At 41.2% G+C, this 15,175-nt stretch overlaps 1 protein-coding gene across 3 annotated transcripts in view; it reads left to right on the forward strand.

Annotated features, from left to right (window-relative positions):
* The first annotated feature begins 1,306 nt into the window (after positions 1-1,306).
* The window catches only part of LOC139752842 (uncharacterized), a 134,266-nt gene continuing 120,397 nt past the window's right edge, over positions 1,307-15,175 (forward strand). Inside the window, exon 1 of one of the 3 annotated variants that reach the window (XM_071668796.1) lies at positions 1,307-1,517. The gene's annotated coding sequence lies outside the window, so the exon portion shown is untranslated. Of the gene's footprint in view, positions 1,610-1,643; positions 1,791-15,175 lie in introns of those variants that run through there. The other 2 variants (XM_071668795.1, XM_071668797.1) reach the window with 2 other exon arrangements.

Below are 15,175 nucleotides of genomic sequence, written 5' to 3' on the forward strand. Positions count from 1 at the left end.
GGTAAGAGAGATGTGTGGAAATAAAAAGAGCGTGGTTGAGAGAGCAGAAGAGGATGTTTTGAAATGGTTTGGGCATATGGAGAGAATGAGTGAGGAAAAAAAAGAGGATATATGTGTCGGAGGTGGAGGGAACGAGAAGTGGGAGACCAAATTGGAGGTGGAAAGATGGAGAGAAAAAGATTTTGTGTGATCGGGGCCTGAACATGCAGGAGGATGAAAGGAGGGCAAGGAATAGAGTGAATTGGATCGATGTGGTATACCGGGGTTGACGTGCTGTCAGTGGATTGAATCAGGGCATGTGAAGCGTCTGGGGTAAACCATGGAAAGCTGTGTAGGTATGTATATTTGCGTGTGTGGACGTATGTATATACATGTGTATGGGGGTGGGTTGGGCCATTTCTTTCGTCTGTTTCCTTGCGCTACCTCGCAAACGCGGGAGACAGCGACAAAGCAAAAAAAGAAAAAAATGAAAAATAAAAATAAATGCGATAAGATAGATTTATTGGTGTGAATAGATTGAAGCGTTTAAACGAGAGGTAAATGACCGAAATGAAATGGTTAAAGAAATTATAAATAGCATTGGAAAGTAGGCATTTCATTGTTTAAAGAAAATTTGATTTTATCACATATACATCAAAGCCCCAACGAAGAACATTACAATTTCCATACTACACAGTGTGCATTCGTTGAATCTACTAGCAATTACTGAAATTGCGTAAAATATGTGTTAAACAATGTCTGTGTTAAACAAGACATATTTATGTATGAGAGAACAACTGAAATGTTTTTAGCGTATCTCCCAAATGACCGCTTTGTACCTAATATAATGATTTTCCTTTTACATTAATCAATAGAAAGACAGCATAATCATTCAAACAAACGAACTTTGACGTAAAATCTTAAGAGATGTCAAAAGTTGCCGATCCCAGGGCTGCTGGAACTTTGAGAGTAGAGCATTCTGAGCATAATTTAACAATCCTTATGAGCAAAGCCTTGTTCTTATTAACAAAAGTTGTTTCCAATATTTTTCTTTCAATTTTGATTCTCATTTTGATTTTATTCAACAATACCCAAACAAGTCAAGTGTTTCTAATATACCGGCACTCGACAAATATAGCTCATTTATCAATGATTTGATTCCCTTTACGCTCCATCTTCTTGTACGTATTATCTTCATCCCTGTTGGCCATGAGCAAGGCGGAGGTGATTCGTGTAAAACAAACACTATAATCAGCTCTTTTTTTATACATTTAGAAATGTAGTTGATGATGGTAGATTTCATCTGTAACGCGTCAGAAAAAAAAAAGGACATTAGATTAATGTGGATGTTATTCCCGTTTAATGTCACTTTTAACGCTTGACACCAACAATGAAACGTGATATAATTGCCTTGTGGCAACTGAAGCGAGTGACGTCTCTGAGTTTATGACAGCTGATGCATCATCAGAAGGGGGAGTGAGTGTCATCTCTGGGTAGTACACGTCTCTGCCGCAGCAAATAGTAAACACGGTGACTGGGTGAGTGTCTCATGACCTGTTTCAACAGTTCGAGGAACAGCAATTCTGAGGAATTTGTATGGAAAGCATATTTGATTTACTTTATCGAGGAGGTTGGTCATTAGAATTAATTTGCTGTAGAAAGTGTGGTCTGTATATTTGCTTCTTCCTGATGTTATATCACTTATTTTTTTGCACTGAGATGAAACCCGTTCTATGGGCATCGGATAGGATGTGTTTACGTAAATACGTTGTATTGCAGTGGTAAAGATGTATCAGATCTGTGACTGTCAGGTAAGGATTCTTTTCATTTTTCTTTCAAGCTGCGATTTTCATCATCTGAATTGTCGCAGTGGTTGAATGTATGCACAGACTTCTAGAAGTATCGCTTGAACTTGCACACTGGCGGATGATAATTATTACAATATTTCATTTCTCGTCATCGGCATTGGTTCATAATATTCCTTGAGTAAAATTCCAACCCAGGGGCACCACAAGATTTTTGGTTTTGGAGGACATACATGTCAAAAATCTCCTCATACTTAGCTGAAATAATTTAGACGGGAATGTGACCTGGAGCTTTATATTTTACGCTATGATATTAGACAATGATACAAGGGATCTATGATGATCAGGGGGAATGCAGGATAAAAGAATTGGGAAACACTCTTAAACATTAACATACCCAATAAAAACCTCACCTAACTTCCTTTAGTAGCCTAAATTTGCAATGATTTTGATATTAAATGAAAATTTTGAATATTTTTATGTCACATGAAGTCATATGTGTGTTTGCTTTACTTCTTCCAATTGTTGATTGATGACAGTATTTGTGGTGTATTTCAAGTTTTTGGTATACTTCAAGCACCACTATTTATTATACTGACTATAAAGCTACTTGTGCGAGTTAGTTGAAGTCTTCGTAGGCTCTTTTGATTTAATTAGTGTTTCTGTTGTACATCTCACATTATTTGACCATTATACTCTATATATCATATTTTATGGGATAGAATAGTGAAACAAATCATGCTCCCTTGGTCTAAGTAATTTTTAGTTAGAATGAAGAGTCCATTGATATGGTTTTTATTGAAAACATGGTATTTTTATGGTGGCCCTATACTGGAGCTTTAGCTTTCCATGAGGGACTGTCTTCATATACTGTTAAGGCTCGGTATCAGAATTTGTGATATAGCAAATGAATTGGTAATGATTGTGTTTAGAGAAGCAATTGTTAAGGATCTGTTATAGTATTTGTTATGTTTTGCATTGCTGATTTACTTGAACCATGCAGAATTAATATCTGTGGATACTGTGTGATTTTATTTCTAATGGTAATGTGTTCAAAGACTAGGGTGAGTTGTAATGTGATTTAGAGCATTTCAGTTTATTCTAATTTCCTTTTGATATTTGAAAAGTGGTCACCATTTGCAAGCCTTTGTGAGTCACTGCACCAACAGGCATGTAAACATTGCCCAAGAACGGCTGGGAGATTGTAACAAGAAGAATCATAGTTTTCAGGTTCTATTAAAGAATAAGGTAGATATAAGCTAGTTGGAGATACATGATTAGGTTTTGTTGATTTTCGGTATGTTGCCTTTTTTTATATGTTCAACTCCACATTTCTAAAATATTCATATCCCTCACCTCTGTCTCCTTATTTGATATTGCTCCAAATCATACCCTGCCACTTATTCTGTCCTTAACATTACAATGCTACTGCATGTCAAAATCACAGTATCCAAAACTATTTGCCTTATGTAGCTACTGTGAGTATGGTCATAAATTGTTGGTTTGCCTCCAGTGGGTATGGCCATTGAAAATGAAGGGCTCAAAAAAGTATTTATACTGTAAATGGTGAAACTCAGTAAATTAAAAGTTCTCTGTAAATGTCTTAGATTCTGTAAGAATGGGATTTTATACTTTGCTTCATTTTATGTTACTTTCTGTTCAAGTTTCATTTACATAACATTAGAATGACATGTCATGGAAGTTTACAAGAGCACAGAAACAAGACAGAATGTATCATTTCAAATTTAGATGACACTGTTGTTCTCTGTGGACCATATCTAGAAATTGGAAAATCAGGCATGTGGGTTTTCTTTTACATTTATCCATGTTCTATGATTGGAAATATATCTTCCTTTTGCCAGAGTTTGTAGAATTATAGATACCATCAAAAGTTGTGTAGTTGTGTGCACTTCATTAAATGAAAGAAGCAGTAGCATTTTGTTATGTTATCAGTGAGGCAATGAGATCCTCTATTCAAAGGAAATGCGATAACCTTTTTCCTTAATTTTTTGTTTTAATAATTCTATAGCTGTAACTCTCATAGACAGAGCAACTCTCTTTGGTTCCCATTTTTCTTCTAGCTCTTCCTTGGATGACTCTTAATATTCCTTCACCCCATAATTATCGTACTAATCCTATGTCCCTTCCTGTACTCTCTTTTCAAACTGTTCAAAAAGCACTTCTCTCTCTGGACATAAGTGGGGGTAATGATCATGATGGCATCTATCCCTATGTATATATATAAATATATATATATATATATATATATATATATATATATATATATATATATATTATATATCGCTACCTCGCAAACGCGGGAGACAGCGACAAAGTATAATAAAAAAAAAATATATATATATATATTTATTATTATTTTTTTATTATACTTTGTCGCTGTCTCCCGCGTTTGCGAGGTAGCGCAAGGAAACAGACGAAAGAAATGGCCCAACCCCCCCCATACACATGTATATACATACGTCCACACACGCAAATATACATACCTACATATATATATATATATATATATATATATATATATATTCTTCAAAGCAAACACCTGATCCACACATCCTCTACCACTTCTGAAACCACACTGCTCCTCCCCAATCTGATGCTCTGTACATGCCTTCACCCTCTCAATCAATACCCTCCCATATAATTTACCAGGAATACTCAACAAACTTATACCTCTGTAATTTGAGCACTCACTCTTATCCCCTTTGCCTTTGTACAATGGCACTATGCACGCATTCCGCCAATCCTCAGGCACGTCACCATGAGTCATACATACATTAAATAACCTTACCAACCAGTCAACAATACAGTCACCCCCTTTTTTTATAAATTCCACTGCAATACCATCCAAACCTGCTGCCTTGCCGGCTTTCATCTTCCGCAAAGAATGTATGTGAGAAATACTTAGAAAAGCAAATGGATTTGTATGTAGCATTTATGGATCTGGAGAAGGCATATGATAAGAGTTGATAGAGATGCTCTGTGGAAGGTATTAAGAGTATATGGTGTGGGAGGAAAGTTGTTAGAAGCAGTGAAAAGTTTTTATCGAGGATGTAAGGCATGTGTACGTGTAGGAAGAGAGGAAAGTGATTGGTTCTCAGTCAATGTAGGTTTGCGGCAGGGGTGTGTGATGTCTCCATGGTTGTTTAATTTGTTTATGGATGGGGTTGTTAGGGAGGTAAATGCAAGAGTTTTGGAAAGAGGGGCAAGTATGAAGTCTGTTGGGGATGAGAGAGCTTGGGAAGTGAGTCAGTTGTTGTTCGCTGATGATACAGCGCTGGTGGCTGATTCATGTGAGAAACTGCAGAAGCTGGTGACTGAGTTTGGTAAAGTGTGTGAAAGAAGAAAGTTAAGAGTAAATGTGAATAAGAGCAAGGTTATTAGGTACAGTAGGGTTGAGGGTCAAGTCAATTGGGAGGTGAGTTTGAATGGAGAAAAACTGGAGGAAGTGAAGTGTTTTAGATATCTGGGAGTGGATCTGGCAGCGGATGGAACCATGGAAGCGGAAGTGGATCATAGGGTGGGGGAGGGGGTGAAAATTCTGGGGGCCTTGAAGAATGTTTGGAAGTCGAGAACATTATCTCGGAAAGCAAAAATGGGTATGTTTGAAGGAATAGTGGTTCCAACAATGTTGTATGGTTGCGAGGCGTGGGCTATGGATAGTGTTGTGCGCAGGAGGATGGATGTGCTGGAAATGAGATGTTTGAGGACAATGTGTGGTGTGAGGTGGTTTGATCGAGTGAGTAACGTAAGGGTAAGAGAGATGTGTGGAAATAAAAAGAGCGTGGTTGAGAGAGCAGAAGAGGGTGTTTTGAAGTGGTTTGGGCACATGGAGAGGATGAGTGAGGAAAGATTGACCAAGAGGATATATGTATCGGAGGTGGAGGGAGCAAGGAGAAGAGGGAGACCAAATTGGAGGTGGAAAGATGGAGTGAAAAAGATTTTGTGTGATCGGGGCCTGAACATGCAGGAGGGTGAAAGGAGGGCAAGGAATAGAGTGAATTGGAGCGATGTGGTATACCGGGGTTGACGTGCTGTCAGTGGATTGAATCAAGGCATGTGAAGCGTCTGGGGTAAACCATGGAAAGCTGTGTAGGTATGTATATTTGCGTGTGTGGACGTATGTATATACATGTGTATGGGGGGGGTTGGGCCATTTCTTTCGTCTGTTTCCTTGCGCTACCTCGCGGGCGCGGGAGGCAGCGACAAAGTATAAAAAAAAAAAAAAAAAAAAAAAAAAAAGAAAATATATATATATATACATATATATATATATATATATATATATATTGGCGGAATGCGTGCATAGTGCCATTGTACAAAGGCAAAGGGGATAAGAGTGAGTGCTCAAATTACAGAGGTATAAGTTTGTTGAGTATTCCTGGTAAATTATATGGGAGGGTACTGATTGAGAGGGTGAAGGCATGTACAGAGCATCAGATTGGGGAAGAGCAGTGTGGTTTCAGAAGTGGTAGAGGATGTGTGGATCAGGTGTTTGCTTTGAAGAATGTATGTGAGAAATACTTAGAAAAGCAAATGGATTTGTATGTAGCATTTATGGATCTGGAGAAGGCATATGATAGAGTTGATAGAGATGCTCTGTGGAAGGTATTAAGAATATATGGTGTGGGAGGCAAGTTGTTAGAAGCAGTGAAAAGTTTTTATCGAGGATGTAAGGCATGTGTACGTGTAGGAAGAGAGGAAAGTGATTGGTTCTCAGTCAATGTAGGTTTGCGGCAGGGGTGTGTGATGTCTCCATGGTTGTTTAATTTGTTTATGGATGGGGTTGTTAGGGAGGTAAATGCAAGAGTTTTGGAAAGAGGGGCAAGTATGAAGTATGTTGGGGATGAGAGAGCTTGGGAAGTGAGTCAGTTGTTGTTCGCTGATGATACAGCGCTGGTGGCTGATTCATGTGAGAAACTGCAGAAGCTGGTGACTGAGTTTGGAAAAGTGTGTGGAAGAAGAAAGTTAAGAGTAAATGTGAATAAGAGCAAGGTTATTAGGTACAGTAGGGTTGAGGGTCAAGTCAATTGGGAGGTGAGTTTGAATGGAGAAAAACTGGAGGAAGTGAAGTGTTTTAGATATCTGGGAGTGGATCTGGCAGCGGATGAAACCATGGAAGCGGAAGTGGATCATAGGGTGGGGGAGGGGGCCAAAATCCTGGGGGCCTTGAAGAATGTGTGGAAGTCGAGAACATTATCTCGGAAAGCAAAAATGAGTATGTTTGAAGGAATAGTGGTTCCAACAATGGTGTATGGTTGCGAGGCGTGGGCTATGGATAGAGTTGTGCGCAGGAGGATGGATGTGCTGGAAATGAGATGTTTGAGGACAATGTGTGGTGTGAGGTGGTTTGATCGAGTGAGTAACGTAAGGGTAAGAGAGATGTGTGGAAATAAAAAGAGAGTGGTTGAGAGAGCAGAAGAGGGTGTTTTGAAGTGGTTTGGGCACATGGAGAGGATGAGTGAGGAAAGATTGACCAAGAGGATATATGTGTCGGAGGTGGAGGGAACGAGGAGAAGTGGGAGACCAAATTGGAGGTGGAAAGATGGAGTGAAAAAGATTTTGTGTGATTGGGGCCTGAACATGCAGGAGGGTGAAAGGAGGGCAAGGAATAGAGTGAATTGGAGCGATGTGGTATACCGGGGTTGACGTGCTGTCAGTGGATTGAAGCAGGGCATGTGAAGCGTCTGGGGTAAACCATGGAAAGCTGTGTAGGTATGTATATTTGCGTGTGTCGACGTATGTATATACATGTGTATGGGGGGGGTTTGGGCCATTTCTTTCGTCTGTTTCCTTGCGCTACCTCGCAAACGCGGGAGACAGCGACAAAGTATAATAATAATATAATATATATATATATATATATATATATATATATATATATATGGTTGGTAAGGTTATTTAATGTATGTATGACTCACGGTGAGGTGCCTGAGGATTGGCGGAATGCGTGCAAAGTGCCATTGTACAAAGTCAAAGGGGATAAGAGTGAGTGCTCAAATTACAGAGGTATAAGTTTGTTGAGTATTTGTGGTAAATTATATGGGAGGGTATTGATTGAGAGGGTGAAAGCATGTACAGAGCATCAGATAGGGGAAGAGCAGTGTGGTTTCAGAAGTGGTAGAGGATGTGTGGATCAGGTGTTTGCTTTGAAGAATGTATGTGAGAAATACTTAGAAAAGCAAATGGATTTGTATGTAGCATTTATGGATCTGGAGAAGGCATATGATAGAGTTGATAGAGATGCTCTGTGGAAGGTATTAAAAATATATGGTGTGGGAGGCAAGTTGTTAGAAGCAGTGAAAAGTTTTTATCGAGGATGTAAGGCATGTGTACGTGTAGGAAGAGAGGAAAGTGATTGGTTCTCAGTGAATGTAGGTTTGCGGCAGGGGTGTGTGATGTCTCCATGGTTGTTTAATTTGTTTATGGATGGGGTTGTTAGGGAGGTGAATGCAAGAGTTTTTGGAAAGAGGGGCAAGTATGAAGTCTGTTGGGGATGAGAGAGCTTGGGAAGTGAGTCAGTTGTTGTTCGCTGATGATACAGCGCTGGTGGCTGATTCATGTGAGAAACTGCAGAAGCTGGTGACTGAGTTTGGTAAAGTGTGTGAAAGAAGAAAGTTAAGAGTAAATGTGAATAAGAGCAAGGTTATTAGGTACAGTAGGGTTGAGGGTCAAGTCAACTGGGAGGTGAGTTTGAATGGAGAAAAACTGGAGGAAGTGAAGTGTTTTAGATATCTGGGAGTGGATCTGGCAGCGGATGGAACCATGGAAGCGGAAGTGGATCATAGGGTGGGGGAGGGGGCGAAAATTCTGGGAGCCTTGAAGAATGTGTGGAAGTCGAGAACATTATCTCGGAAAGCAAAAATGAGTATGTTTGAAGGAATAGTGGTTCCAACAATGTTGTATGGTTGCGAGGCGTGGGCTATGGATAGAGTTGTGCGCAGGAGGATGGATGTGCTGGAAATGAGATGTTTGAGGACAATGTGTGGTGTGAGGTGGTTTGACCGAGTAAGTAACGTAAGGGTAAGAGAGATGTGTGGAAATAAAAAGAGCATGGTTGAGAGAGCAGAAGAGGGTGTTTTGAAATGGTTTGGGCACATGGAGAGAATGAGTGAGGAAAGATTGACCAAGAGGATATATGTGTCGGAGGTGGAGGGAACAAGGAGAAGAGGGAGACCAAATTGGAGGTGGAAAGATGGAGTGAAAAAGATTTTGTGTGATCGGGGCCTGAACATGCAGGAGGGTGAAAGGAGGGCAAGGAATAGAGTGAATTGGAGCGATGTGGTATACCGGGGTTGACGTGCTGTCAGTCGATTGAATCGGGGCATGTAAAGCGTCTGGGGTAAACCATTGAAAGCTGTGTAGGTATGTATATTTTGCGTGTGTGGACGTATGTATATACATGTGTATGGGGGTGGGTTGGGCCATTTCTTTCGTCTGTTTCCTTGCGCTACCTCGCAAACGCGGGAGACAGCGACAAAGCCAAAAAAAAAAAAAAAAATATATATATATATATATATATATATATATATATATATATATATATATATATATATATATATATGTATATATATATATTCACTGAGAACCAATCACTTTCCTCTCTTCCTACACGTACACATGCTTTACATCCTCGATAAAAACTTTTCACTGCTTCTAACAACTTGCCTCCCACACCATATATTCTTAATACCTTCCACAGAGCATCTCTATCAACTCTATCATATACCTTCTCCAGATCCATAAATGCTACATACAAATCCATTTGCTTTTCTAAGTATTTCTCACATACATTCTTCAAAGCAAAAAACTGATCCACACATCCTCTACCACTTCTGGAACCACACTGCTCTTCCCCAATCTGATGCTCTGTGCATGCCTTCACCCTCTCAATCAATACCCTCCCATATAATTTCCCAGGAATACTCAACAAAGTTATACCTCTGTAATTTGAGCACTCACTCTTATCGCCTTTGCCTTTGTACAATGGCACTATGTACGCATTCTGCCAATCCTCAGGCACCTCACCATGAGTCATACATACATTAAATAACCTTACCAACCAGTCAACAATACAGTCACCCCCTTTTTTAATAGATTCCATTGCAATACCATCCAAACCTGCTGCCTTGCCGGCTTTCATCTTCCGCAAAGCTTTTACTACCTCTTCTCTGTTTACCAAATCATTATCCCTAACCCTCTCACTTTGCACACCACCTCGACCAAAACACCCTATATCTGCCACTCTGGGTTTGCGGCAGGGGTGTGTGATGTCTCCATGGTTGTTTAATTTGTTTATGGATGGGGTTGTTAGGGAGGTGAATGCAAAGGTTTTGGAAAGAGGGGCAAGTATGAAGTCTGATGTGGATGAGAGAGCTTGGGAAGTGAGTCAGTTGTTGTTCGCTGATGATACAGCGCTGGTGGCTGATTCATGTGAGAAACTGCAGAAGCTGGTGACTGAGTTTGGTAAAGTGTGTGAAAGAAGAAAGTTAAGAGTAAATATGAATAAGAGCAAGGTTATTAGGTACAGTAGGGTTGAGGGTCAAGTCAATTGGGAGGTGAGTTTGAATGGAGAAAAACTGGAGGAAGTAAAGTGTTTTAGATATCTGGGAGTGGATCTGGCAGCGGATGGAACCATGGAAGCGGAAGTGAATCATAGGGTGGGGGAGGGGGCGAAAATCCTGGGAGCCTTGAAGAATATTTGGAATTCGAGAACATTATCTCGGAAAGCAAAAATGGGTATGTTTGAAGGAATAGCGGTTCCAACAATGTTGTATGGTTGCGAGGCGTGGGCTATGGATAGAATTGTGCGCAGGAGGGTGGATGTGCTGGAAATGAGATGTTTGAGGACAATGTGTGGTGTGAGGTGGTTTGATCGAGTAAGTAATGTAAGGGTAAGAGAGATGTGTGGAAATAAAAAGAGCGTGGTTGAGAGAGGAGAAGAGGGTGTTTTGAAATGGTTTGGGCACATTGAGAGAATGAGTGAGGAAAGATTGACCAAGAGGATGTATGTGTCGGAGGTGGAGGGAACGAGGAGAAGTGGGAGACCAAATTGGAGGTGGAAAGATGGAGTGAAAAAGATTTTGAGTGATCGGGGCCTGAACATGCTGGAGGGTGAAAGGCGGGCAAGGAATAGAGTGAATTGGATCGATGTGGTATACCGGGGTTGACGTGCTGTCAGTGGATTGAATCAGGGCGTGTGAAGCGTCTGGGGTAAACCATGGAAAGTTGTGTGGGGCCTGGATGTGGAAAGGGAGCTGTGGTTTCAGGCATTATTGCATGACAGCTAGAGACTGGGTGTGAATGAATGGGGCCTTTGTTGTCTTTTCCTAACGCTACCTCGCACACACGAGGGGGGAGGGGGATGGTATTCCATGTGTGGCGAGGTAGCGATGGAAATGAATAGAGGCAGACAGTGTGAATTGTGTGCATGGGTATATATGTATGTGTCTGTGTGTGTATATATATGTGTACATTGAGATGTGTAGGTATGTATATTTGCGTGTGTGGACGTGTGTGTATATACATGTGTATGGGGGTGGGTTGGGCCATTTCTTTTGTCTGTTTCCTTGCGCTACCTCGCAAACGCGGGAAACAGCAACAAAGCAAAATAAATAAATAAGTAAATATGTATATATATATTTGTGTGCTGAAAAAGGACTGGTGATTAGGAACATTTGGTTTAAAAAGAAAGATATATATAAGTATATGTATGTAAGTAGAAGAGATGGCCAGAGAGCATTATTGGATTACGTGTTAATTGATAGGCGTGTGAAAGAGAGACTTTTGGAGGCGAAGGTGAAGATTTGTAGAGATTTTCAGAAAATAAGAGAGAATGTTGGGGTGAAGAGAGTTGTGAGAGTAAGTGAGCCTGGAAAGGAGACTTGTGTGAGGAAGTACCAGGAGAGATTGAGTGCAGAATGGAAAAAGGTGAGAGCAAATGATGTAAAGGGAGTGGGGAAGGAATGGGATTCTTGTGGCATGAGAAGCGTGGGAGGTGGGCAGATTAGAAAGGGTATTGAGTGGTAGGATGAAGAAGTAAGACTGTTAGTGAAAGAGAAGAGAGAGGCATTTGGACGATTTTTGCAGGGAAATAGTTCAAATGACTGGGAAATGTATAAAAGGAAGAGGCAGGAGGTCAAGAGAAAATTGCAAGAGGTGAAGAAGAGGGCAAATGAGAGTTGGGGTGAGAGAGTGTTGTTAAATTTTAGGGAGAATGAAAAGATGTTTTGGAAGGAGGTAAACAAAGTGTGCAAGACAAAAGAACAAATGGGAACATTGGTGAAGGGGGCTAATTGGGAGGTAATAACAAGTAGTGGTGAAGTGAGGAGATGGAGTGAGTATTTTGAAGGTTTGTTGTGTTTGATGATAGAGTGGCATATATAGGGTGTTTTGGTCGAGGTGGTGTGCAAAGTGATAAGAGTCAGGGGGAATGGTTTGATAAACAGAGAAGAGGTAGTGAAAGCTTTGCGGAAGATGAAATCCAGCAAGGGCTTGGATGGTATTGCAGTGGAATTTATTAAAAAAGCGGGTGACTTTGTTGTTCACTGGTTTGATGAGAAATTCAGTGTATGTATGGTTCACGGTGAAGTCCCTGAGAATCGGTAGAATGCATGCATAGTGTCTTTGTATAAAGGCAAATAGGATAAAGGTGAGTGTTCAAATTACAGAGGTATTAGTTTTTTGAGTATCTCTGGCAAGGCAGCGGGTTTGGGTGGTATTGCAGTGGAATTTATTAAAATAGGGGGTGACTGTGTTGTTGACTGGTTGGTAAGGTTATTTAATGTATGTATGACTCATGGTGAGGTGCCTGAGGATTACCGGAATGCTTGCATAATGCTATTGTACAAAGGCAAAGAGGATAAAGGTGAGTGCTCAAATTAAAGAGGTATAAGTTTGTCTAGTATTCTTGGGAAATTATATGGGAGGGTATTGATTGAGAGGGTGAAGGCATGCACAGAGCATCAGATTGTGGAAGAGCATTGTGGCTTCAGAAGTGGTACAGAATGTGTTTTTATTGAGGATGTAAGGCATGTGTACGAGTAGGAAGAGAGGAAAGTGATTGGGTCTCAGTGAATGTTAGTTTGTGGCAGGGGTGTGTGATGTCTCCATGGTTGTTTAATTTGTTTATGGATGGGGTTGTTAGGGAGGTGAATGCAAGGGTTTTGGAGAGAGGGGCAAGTATGGAGTCTGTTGTGGTTGAGAGAACTTGGGAAGTGAGTCAGTTGTTGTTCGCTGATGATAAAGCACCGGTGGCTGATTCGTGTGAGAAACTGCAGAAGCTGGTGACTGAGTTTGGTAAAGTGTGTGAAAGAAGAAAGCTGAGAGTAAATGTGAATAAGAGCAAGGTTATTAGGTACGGTAGGGTTGAGGGATGAGTCAATTGGGAGGTAAGAGTGAATGGAGAAAAACTGGAGGAAGTGAAGTGTTTTAGGTATCTGAGAGTGGATTTGGCAGCAAATGGAATTATGGAAGCTGAAGTGAGTCATAGGGTGGGGGAGGGGGCGAAAGTTCTGGGAGCATTGAAAAATTTGTGGAAGGCGAGTACATTATCTCGGAAAGCAAAAATGGGTATGTTTGAAGGAATAGTGGTTCCGACAATGTTATATGGTTGCGAAGCATGGGCTGTAGATACAGTTGTGCGGAGGAGGGTGGATGTGTTGGAAATGAGATGTTTGAAGACAATATGTGGTGTGAGGTGGTTTGATCAGATAAGTAATGAATGGGTAAGAGAGATGTGTGGTAATAAAAAGAGTATGGTTGAGAGAGCAGAAGAGGGTGTTTTGAAATGGTTTGGTCACATGGAGAGAATGAGTGAGGAAAGATTGACAAAGAGGATATATGTGTCAGAGGTGGTGGGAATGAAGAGAAGTGGGAGACCAAATTGGAGGTGGAAAGATGGAGTGAAAAAGATTTTGAGTGATTGGGGACTGAACATGCAGGAGGGTGAAAGGCGTGCAAGGAATAGAGTGAATTGGAACGATGTGGTATACCGGGGTCAACATGCTGTCAATGGATTGAACCAGGGCATGTGAAACGTCTGAGGTAAACCATGGAAAGTTGTGTGGGGCCTGGATGTGGAAGGGAGCTGTGGTTTCAGTGCATTATACATGACAGCTAGAGACTGAGTGTGAACGAATGTGGCCTTTGTTGTCTTTTCCTAGTGCTACCTCGCACCCATGCAGGGGGAGAGGGTTGTCATTTCATGTGTGGCAGGGTGGCGATGGGAATGAATAAGGGCAGACTATGAATTATACACACGTGTATATATGTCTGTGTGTGTATATATTCCCTGCGTGTCGTAGAAGGCGACTAAAAGGGGAGGGAGCGGGTGGCTGGAAATCCTCCCCTCTCGTTTTTTTTTTTAATTTTCCAAAAGAAGGAACAGAGAAGGGGGCCAGGTGAGGATATTCCCTCTAAGGCCCAGTCCTCTGTTGATAACGCTACCTCGCTAATGCGGGAAATGGCGAATAGTACGAAAGAAAAAAGAAAGTATACGTTGAAATGTATAGGTATGTATATTTGCGTGTGTGGACGGGTATGTATATACATGTGTATGTGGGTGGGTTGGGCCATTCTTTCGTCTGTTTCCTTGCGCTACCTCGTAACGCGGGAGACAGCAACAAAGTATAATGAAAAAAATAATTTATTTATTTTTTTATTATACTTTGTCGCTGTCTCCCGCGTTTGCGAGGTAGCGCAAGGAAACAGACGAAAGAAATGGCCCAACCCCCCCCTTACACATGTATATACATACGTCCACACACGCAAATATACATACCTACACAGCTTTCCATGGTTTACCCCAGACGCTTCACATGCCTTGCTTCAATCCACTGACAGCACGTCAACCCCGGTATACCACATCGCTCCAATTCACTCTATTCCTTGCCCTCCTTTCACCCTCCTGCATGTTCAGGCCCCGATCACACAAAATCTCCTTCACTCCATCTTTCCACCTCCAATTTGGTCTCCCTCTTCTCCTTGTTCCCTCCACCTCCGACACATATATCCTCTTGGTCAATCTTTCCTCACTCATCCTCTCCATGTGCCCAAACCACTTCAAAACACCCTCTTCTGCTCTCTCAACCACGCTCTTTTTATTTCCACACATCTCTCTTACCCTTACGTTACTCACTCGATCAAACCACCTCACACCACACATTGTCCTCAAACATCTCATCTCCAGCACATCCATCCTCCTGCGCACAACTCTATCCACAGCCCACGCCTCGCAACCATACAACATTGTTGGAACCACTATTTATGTATTATACTTTTTATTCTTTTTATTCTTCCCAAAATTTAATGATACTATCTCACCCCTAACTCTCATTTGCCCTCTTTTCTACCTCTTGCAACCTTTCTCTTGA

This window comes from Panulirus ornatus, chromosome 13 (genome assembly GCF_036320965.1).
Source record: "Panulirus ornatus isolate Po-2019 chromosome 13, ASM3632096v1, whole genome shotgun sequence".
NCBI classification, from domain to species: Eukaryota; Metazoa; Arthropoda; class Malacostraca; order Decapoda; family Palinuridae; genus Panulirus; species Panulirus ornatus.